Source organism: Chionomys nivalis, chromosome 20, assembly GCF_950005125.1.
Source record: "Chionomys nivalis chromosome 20, mChiNiv1.1, whole genome shotgun sequence".
NCBI classification, from domain to species: Eukaryota; Metazoa; Chordata; class Mammalia; order Rodentia; family Cricetidae; genus Chionomys; species Chionomys nivalis.
In genome coordinates this window covers 27,838,180-27,847,389 of record NC_080105.1, presented here as the reverse complement: position 1 = coordinate 27,847,389, position 9,210 = coordinate 27,838,180, and positions in this window count along the sequence as shown.

The following is a 9,210-nucleotide window of genomic DNA, read 5'->3' as shown; positions in this document are numbered from 1 at the left end:
AAGCATCATTATCTTTTATTACATAGTCATTTTTCTCTTCTGTAAGCCCTTAAATACAGCAAATCACACTCATAAACAGTCAGTGCATTCTCATGTTTGAGTGGGGGTGCTCTGACAATTGTTTTTATTAGTCTTTATGGCATGGTTTCTATATGATAAACACAATATTCTTCCATTCAAATAGATACCTAGGAGAAAAGAGCTGTCTTTTTTAGTAACCCTGTAGGTGCAGGAATTCAACTGGTTTGAGATATGAGCCATAAGCAAACTTCTAATCTGCAGAGAATCCTCAATAGAATTATGGAGATTAGGTGAATTTGACAGGAAATTCACCCTTGTGGAGGTGGCAGGTGCATATGTTCAAGCAACAGAAACATTCAAATTTTCTAATGTACAGCTTAGTAGTTCAGTAAAAGACCGTGTTGATTATTATATCGACTACACTAGCCATCCTATCTGCTGGAGAAAGGGGTGGCCTCGGCACTTTTGTTGGTCATTTATTTCCTTCTGGCACCTTAATCTTTTGCTTAAATAATCCTCGACGTGAACTTAAGACCTTAGCCTCTGGTATACCTGTGTCTGAAAACATGGAACGCCATTGCACTGCAGCTCAAATATTACTAAAACCAGTCCTCATTCTACACTAAACCAAGCTCCTTTTAAAGGAAATACTGGATTTGGAAACAATTCAAACATTTTTATTTTATGTCTATCAGAGCATCATGCTCACTCTAAAATGAACACCCATGAGATCAGATTCCAGGAGAGGATATTTCTAGGGATGAGTTTAGGAATTTCTAAAATTAGTAGTTTTCACAAAGTTCCTTAGCCTTCCAAGAAGATTAAACCAACCAATTTCATACGAATTTGGAGCACTTATGGATGACTTTCTTACTGACTTACCAAAAAGTATGGGAACTTTTCCTTTCTCTGTAATATCCCACTTTTTCTTTAAACATATGTGTATTTAAACAAGACAGGCACACACTCACTATGTACTGAGATACAGTAAAACTCCTTCTACAAGTATGGCCTACCTAACAAGAATAATCAGATAACTGTCATATAAAGGTCAACTTCAGATACTTCTTAACCACCTTGACCCTGAAGTTCCTACTTCCGGAGACATCACCATCCCTGACATCAAGCTCTACTGTAGAGCTACAATAATGAATATAGCTTGGTATTGGCACAAAACTGACCGGTGAAGCACGGAATTGAATCGAAGACCCCAACATTAATCCATATACCTATGAACACATGATTTTTGACAAAGAAGCTACAATTATATGATGAAAATAAAGAAAACATCTTCAGTAAGTGGTACTGACATAACTGGTTATAAATATGTAGAAGAATGCAAACAGATCCAAATCTATCCCAAGGCATAAAACTCAAGTCCAAGTGAATCAAAGACCTCAACATAAATCCAGCCATACTGAACCTCATAGAGGAGAAATCAGGAAGTAGCCTTGAATGCATGGGCATAGGAGATCATTTCCTAAATATAATGCCAGTAGCCAACACTGAGATAAACAAATAATTGGGACCTCCTGAAACTGACAAGCTTTTGTAAGGCAAATAAAACAGTCAACAAGACACAAAGGCAGCCTACTGAATAGGAAAAGATTTTCACTACCCCACATTGGACAGATGACTGATCTCCAAAATACATAAAGAACTCAAGCAATTAAACATTAAAAATAGCAAATAATCCAATTAAAATGGGGTATAGATCTAAACAGAGAATTCTCAACAGAAAAATCTCAAATGGCCCAAAAGACACTTAAGGAATTACTTGATATCCTTAGCTATGAGGGAAATACAAATCAAAATCATTCTGAGATACCATCTTATACCAGTCAGAATGTCTAAGATCAAAAAACACGTCATTATTCCACTGCTGGTAGGAGTGCAAACTTATACAGCCACTTTGGAAATCAATATGGTGGTTTCTCAAAAAAAAATGGGAATCAATCTACTTCAAGATCCAACAACACCACTTTTGGGAATGTACCCAAAAGATCCTCAATCATACCACAAGAACATTTGGCCAACTATGTTCATAGTGGCATTTTTATAATAGCCAAAACCTGGAAACACCAAAATCCCCCTTAACTGAAGAATGGACAAAGAAAATTCAATCCATTTACTACTGAGTGTTGAGTACTACTCAGCTGCAAAAACAATGACATCCATTTGCAGGCAAAAGGATGGAACTAGAAAAAAACATCCTGAGTGAGGTAACCCACACTCAGCAAGACAAACATGGTATGTACTCACTCCTAAGTGGATACTAGATGTAAAGCAAAGAACAACCAGCCTATAATCCCCGACCACAGAGAAACTAGGTAACAAGGAGAACCCTAAGATAGACATATATGGATCCTCCTGGGAAGGGGAAGTAGACACGAGTCAGTTGGGAAAGTGGTCAGGGGAGAAGGGAGGGTGAAAGAGGAGGGGGGAAAGGAAGTGGGAAAGAGGATATAAGGGTATTGGATGACCTAGATCAGTGAAGGAAAGAAAGGGAGAGCAAGGAAAGAGATATCCGATTGAGGGACCCATTACTGATCTATCAAGAAACCTGTCACTAGAGAAATTCCCAGGAAACCACAAGGAAGACCCAAGCTAAGACCCTAAGCAATAGTTAAGAGGGTACCTGAACTGACCTTCTGACCTTCTCCTGTAATCAGATTTAGGACTACCTTAATTGTCATAATAGACACTTCATCCATCAACTTATGGAAGCAGATGCAGAGATCCACAGTTAGCATTGGAGCAAGCTCACATAATCAGAATATACACAGAGACAACTGAACTGAGCTGGTGGGAACTCTCTGACTCTGGACTGGCAATGGGGGAACCTGAACCTGCATTGGTCCAAACTGGACCCTCTGAATGTGGCTGACAGTTGTGTGACTTGGGCAGTCTGTGGGGACACTGGCAGTGGAACTAGGATTTACCTGTGGTGCTTGAAATGTCTTTTTGGAGCCCATTTTCTTTGGAGAGATATCTTGCTCAGCCTAGATATAGGGGGAGGGCCTTAATTCTACCTGAGTGGATGAATGACTGTGTTTATACTGTGGAAACTCTGCCACAAAGGTTCTAGTAAAAAAAAATAAAAATAAAAACTTACACAGCATCAAGAAAATGCTTCTTAATTAATAAACTTAGAAAAATGACCTAGTCAGGAAAATTATACTGACTTAATATATTGTTCTAGAACAATGGTTTTCAGTTTACAGAACTTTTATTAGCAATAGGGTTACAAAGACAGTGTTCTCTCTCTCTCTCTCTCTCTCTCTCTCTCTCTCTCTCTTGTTTTAGAAAATGCTTCTTGCAAATTTCTTTCTTTCATAATTCATCTCAGTACTTCCAGGAACAAAACTGTCACTTCTGTTAAACTTGATTATTTTTGATTATCTTATATTCATAGCTATGAAATTATATTCTACTATGTCCAAACTAAGTCAAATAATGGAGAGATACGATTTTATTAGAAATAGAAAGGAAATGGATGTTGGATATTGACCATACTCATTATTTTTGAAGACTCTTACTCTTTCTAATAAGAAAGACAGAGCCTCATAAAAATTTAAAGAGTTAGAACTTTTCTATATAGCATGGGTGGTTTTCTAAAGCCTGTGGCACTTTGGCCAGTCATGACATTTTTTTTTTTCTATGGTGGAAAGAAAAAAAATGACAACATAAGGAGAGAATGTTCCACTGAGAGTTCATTGCTAGGAGCCCGGACTAAATTTGTCATTTCACATAGACAGAGAATTCTGAATAAAGTGTAAGTCCTTAGGATAATGAAATTCAGTTTTGTAGAGAAGAGAAAAAGCTCCCTCAAACAAAAACAAATAGAGCAGATATCAGAAATAAACCAGCCTTCCTTATCTTTAATCAATCTCAATATGATGATTAGATGAACAAAATTGCCTTATAAAATATTCATACAGTACAATTGAGATTCCACTTAATGAGATACCTACAATTAGTGCTGGGAAAAGTGACTAGAGAATTTCCCTTAAATTGCAAACGAAGAATGGAGTGGGGGTGGGGGTAGCGCACTGTTTTTTTTCCCCAGTAAAAAGTTCTTACTCTTTTGACATTGTTCTGAGTTTGGCATACAAATAATAGCTTTGTATTAACATCACTCCCAGCTCTGTATTCTACGTTCATTCTGCTGAATACTTTTGAAGAAACAGTGGTTATGTGGACCTAATAGAGTATAGAATCATGATGCCCTTCATGTTGTTAGGGGATCTTCTAAACCACCTTTGGTCTAGCAGATCTCAGAAATTATCATACTTTTTCCATAAGTATCTCCAGAATTCACTTCAACTCTTGTAGAGAAAGAAAGCCAGACTCAGGCCTAGGCTCTGAGGTGAAACAATAACAAACCTTCTTTGTGACTGAAGTGAGCACGTGGGTGATTGACAGATTCATTGTCCTGTCTGTCCCTCAGCCAATGCTAGGGTTCTCCTCCATACATAAATCACATCTGTTTTCTAAATGACAATATTAGAGAAGGGGACAGACAACTAGGAAACGTAAAGGAGCAAATAATTGCTTTGTTGGAAAAACTAAATTTGTTCATGCATACTCATATTAAATAAAACTATTATTATTAGTCAATCACTTAACTAAACAGAAACTAGTCACCAAATGAGTTTGGGTAACTTTTATCCAATTTTTCTCTTTTTTTCCTTTTACTAACCTTTTTAAAAATATGAAAATGATACGCATTAATATCATTCTTTGTTATTTATTTAGTTTCAAAAATACTTTTAGGTTTTTGTCAAAAATGGCTATTTCCCACTATTCAAATTTGATTCCTCTATTCTGAGATAGACTATATTCTTTCCTTTTTCCTCTGCTAATACCTTAGCTGTGATTTTATTTAACTCATGCAATTGTTTACTTATATTGCCTGATTATTTTGTTATATGAAAACCATTTTATAAGCTTTCCATTGTGGATATAGCACGTTGTAGTCCTTTACTATCTATTGCATGACAAATTTGAATTTCACAAAATTTAAATTTCATATTGTAAATTTCCACAAATATATCCCAGCAAAACAACTCAACATTATCACTCCCAGCATTTCCAAAGAAAGCCTGAGGTTAATTTCATTAATGAATCTTCTGTGATTTTCACCTTCTAGAAAATAATGTTCTCTTCAATGTCAGAAAATTTTCTCTCCTCTTTTGTAACATTGTTCTCTCCACCGGAGAGAGATATCCAGCAATTAGATGCAGGCCCCATAGTTCCTTCCTTCCTTCCTCTCTCCCTCTTTCCCTCCCTTCTTTTCTTCCTTTCTCCATCTGTAATTTCTGCTGGAACTACAGATGCCCACTACTCTATCCAGCGTCTTTAAAAATGTTGGTTCAAGGAATGAACTGTTTTTTATCTTGTAACGCCAGTGATTTTACCACAGACTCATCTCCCCATCCTCCCTCTAATGCTTTCTTGATGAGTCCAACGCTCAATTCTTGGGTATAATACATATAATATAATATAATATAATATGATATGATATGATAAATATAATAATTATGCATGCATTTATAAAACTTTCATTTGACTATACATTCATTATAATCAAACTAACAATTATTTATAATATTCATGAGGTCATAGTTAATTCTTTAAAAGTCTTTCACTCTTTCACATCAGTAAATGTAAAAGATAAATCAATTAAACAGTAATGTTAATTCTTCTTAGTGAGAATAAGGAAGCTGCTCCTTTCACCAGCACCCCCATCTCTCTCTCTCTCTCTCTCTCTCTCTCTCTCTCTCTCTCTCTCTCTCTCTTTCTCTCTCTCTCTCTCTCTCTCTCTCTCTCTCTCACACACACACACACACACACACACACACACAAACACACACACCATAGATATATACCATAAATCCTCACCATCACTGAGCCTATCTACTTATGAGGCATTAGTTTTAGAAAACTTGTGATGGCAAGATTTTCTGGTTTTCATCTTTTTGTGATATATATATGATAGAATATATATATTCTAACTTAAGTAATACTTACTCCATTATCTGAACCCAGGAACCGTTTCTTTGAAATGTGCTTAACATGGAAGCTTGCTTTGTTGCCCAGTTCTGTGAGAGGGAAGGATCCTATTCCATATGTGCCTTCTGCCTGAAGGAGAAAACTGTCCTTGGCCATAAAAATGGGGCTAACACAAAAGGTCACCCAATTACCAGGTAAAGTTAGGACAAATGCTGCTGTCAGATCCTCTTGTGTGAGCACTAATTATTATAACTTGGAAATGTCTTTGAAAGAGTCTGCCTCAGCTTCCTTTTAGTGGAAGTGAAAATCAGAACTGGAGAGATGTTTGGGTGGGTAATGTGCTTATTGCTTATGCCCGAGGATTTGAGTGTGCATCCCTAGCACTTACTTGAGAAGCAAAGAGCAGAGGTTTGTGTTTATAGTCCTGGGGACTTGATGGACAGCTAGTTTAAACAAAACTGTGTGCTCCAGGTTAGGTGAGAAACTATGCACATCCAAGTAAACACCATTTCACAGGTGTACACAGAGAGAGACACACACACAGACACACTCACACTAGATAAAATGTCCTGTCTTTGCATTCTCTTTTTCAGACTCACTGTGGGGCACAAACTTTTTATGAGTAGGTATGTACCTATAAATACACACACAACACATACACACACACACACACATATATATATCCCACAAAGTATTACTGAATATATATGTCATTGAATGCTTATTAATAAAACTGTTTTTTCTATGATTTTAGAATTGCCTTCTAGATTGGTAGATTATAAAAATTGTATTTCTTTATTGAAGCTGTTACTTCTAATACTGTATATTATTCCTAAAATACAAATAAGTTAATTGATCAAAGACACATGTACTGCTGATAAGTGACAGGGAGGAAATCCAGAAAGCTTTGTTCTAGAAGCCATCATCTTCTGTGCATAGCTATCATAAATTTTGCATGCTCAGGTGCTATATTTAACCCCTATTCTTTAATTCCACAGTATCATTGCTTAGGTGGGCACATAAAGAAAAACTAATTGATTATTCATCCATTTTTTCTTTCTTTTAAGGTATTTGCTCTAGTGTATTTAGGATAAGAATATGTTTCTTTTCAGTATTAATGAATTTCTATTCTTATTGCCTTTTTTTCTCAAAATAATTTCTCGTCCTCACTTGAAGGTTTGCACGCATTTTTTTTTCAGTCTATGCCAAAGTTAAAAAAAAAATCTGTGCTTATTCGGTATCTACTCAAATCCAGCAGAAGGGAGGCAAACCTTCGACAAAGAAACAATAAATACGTCAAATATAAATTCACATCAAATGAAACTGAACTTTTCTTTATTCTAATTGTATTCAACTGTCATTGCCACTGAGATAAATTCTGTTCATCGCTTTTGTCTCAAAGTCTTTCAGCATATAGAACTTTCTCTTTGCTTTGTTAAAGCCTACAAAATACTAACACAGAAGTTAACTAACGGTTCTAAAGTTAAAAAAAGAAAAGGATTTCCGTTCCAGCTTCTCTCTTGTCTTAGCAACTCTGTCATTTGGACAAGGCCTTTACCTTCGACTTGTGAAGAGTTGCCATGCTTAAGAAGTCAAATGCAACTTTAAACCAGATGTTGCTTTCAGCGGATTCATCTCAGAAATCACGAGTACACTCTAAGGAACCCAGTCCCCACTCACAACCAATGGTTCCTGTTATTATTTCCATGTTGCTGAACACCTTATATAAGCAAGTCTCTTCCAGATTTCTTTCAGGGGCATATGTGCAATTTAGAGTCTTTTAACAAATAAATATACAGAATTTCCTATAGGATCACAAAATATCTCTATATCATGACAGTTATAAAACAAGAATTTCAATAACCTTCAAATAAATTTATGGTTTATAGTCTAGAAAAATTCCTCAACCATCTTTGCTAAATGTAGTCAAATTGAAATATAGATGCCTCAGCTCTCTGTGTTTGTATTTTTAAGTTTATCCGAAAGGTGCACTTTGCACAACAAATGCCTCACATCTGGTCCTTCAACTCAACACACATTGTGTTTTCTGTGGCATTTTCCCTCTAAGCAGTGTTGAACTTTTCAGCCTCAATTATGGTGAATTAACAACTTTGCAGAGAAAATTTTATTTGCCAGTCTGCCGGAGTTACAGAATGAGGCACAGAACAACATTTAAAAATGATGGTGAACCCCACTTTACTTGCTTTCTAGAACTAAATCTTTAACTCTCACTGCTGTCTTCCTTACAGATTATTCACATTAGCTTCCTCTTGCATCCTATCCATTTTTATTGGACCAAATCCTGGTTCTTCATGTCACATTATATCCAAGGCACTCCTCCTTTCAGGTCTTATTTCAAGGATTCCTTTTAGTAACAACTACATTGCCATACAGAACTTGTGATTCTTATAAGTAGACCTCTTTTTTTTTTTTTTTTGTTAGAAGCCATATACTATTGAGAAAAAGGATGGAGAGAGGAATCTCATACATCATTGACTCTGTTAAAGAAGTAACAGATATTTTTCCAAGTTCTGGCTGTCACAAATAATGCTGCTATGAACAGGGTTGAGCAAATGTCCTTGTGGTATGATTGAGCATCCTTTGGGTATATACTCAACACTGGTATTGCTAAGGAGTGGATTGGGGGGAAGTGAGAGGAGTGAGATGATAGAGTGAAAACTGTTGTTGGTATGTAGAATGAATAAAGAAATAAATAAGAAAAAGTAATAGATTTACAGGTTTTTAACATAAAGAACACAGTTTTGTCACTGTCCTTATTCAATGGCCCTATTCTTGCTACTGGAAAGAGCTAGATATGAGGCTCTTGACAGATGGTAAATTTATCCACAGAAAACCTTTTCACAAGTTTATGGCTTTTGGTCAAATAAAACTTATTAATAATGTTAATTTCAAAACCATTACAGTCTTGACTTTTATTTGGCTTTACAAATACTCAGAATGGTTAACTATTTTATGTCCTGTACAAATGACTACTTCTCACTTTCATTTTAGTTCAAAATAAGAAAAGATGTTGAAGAGAAAAATATCCTCATATTACTCCATATGCCTGTTTTCTCTAATATCACCATTTATTTTTTTCTGCTATATACTCTTTGTAGCCACCATTTGAGAGGGGAATAAGAGTACACATGTTAGAGGTTTCTTCCAGAGAAG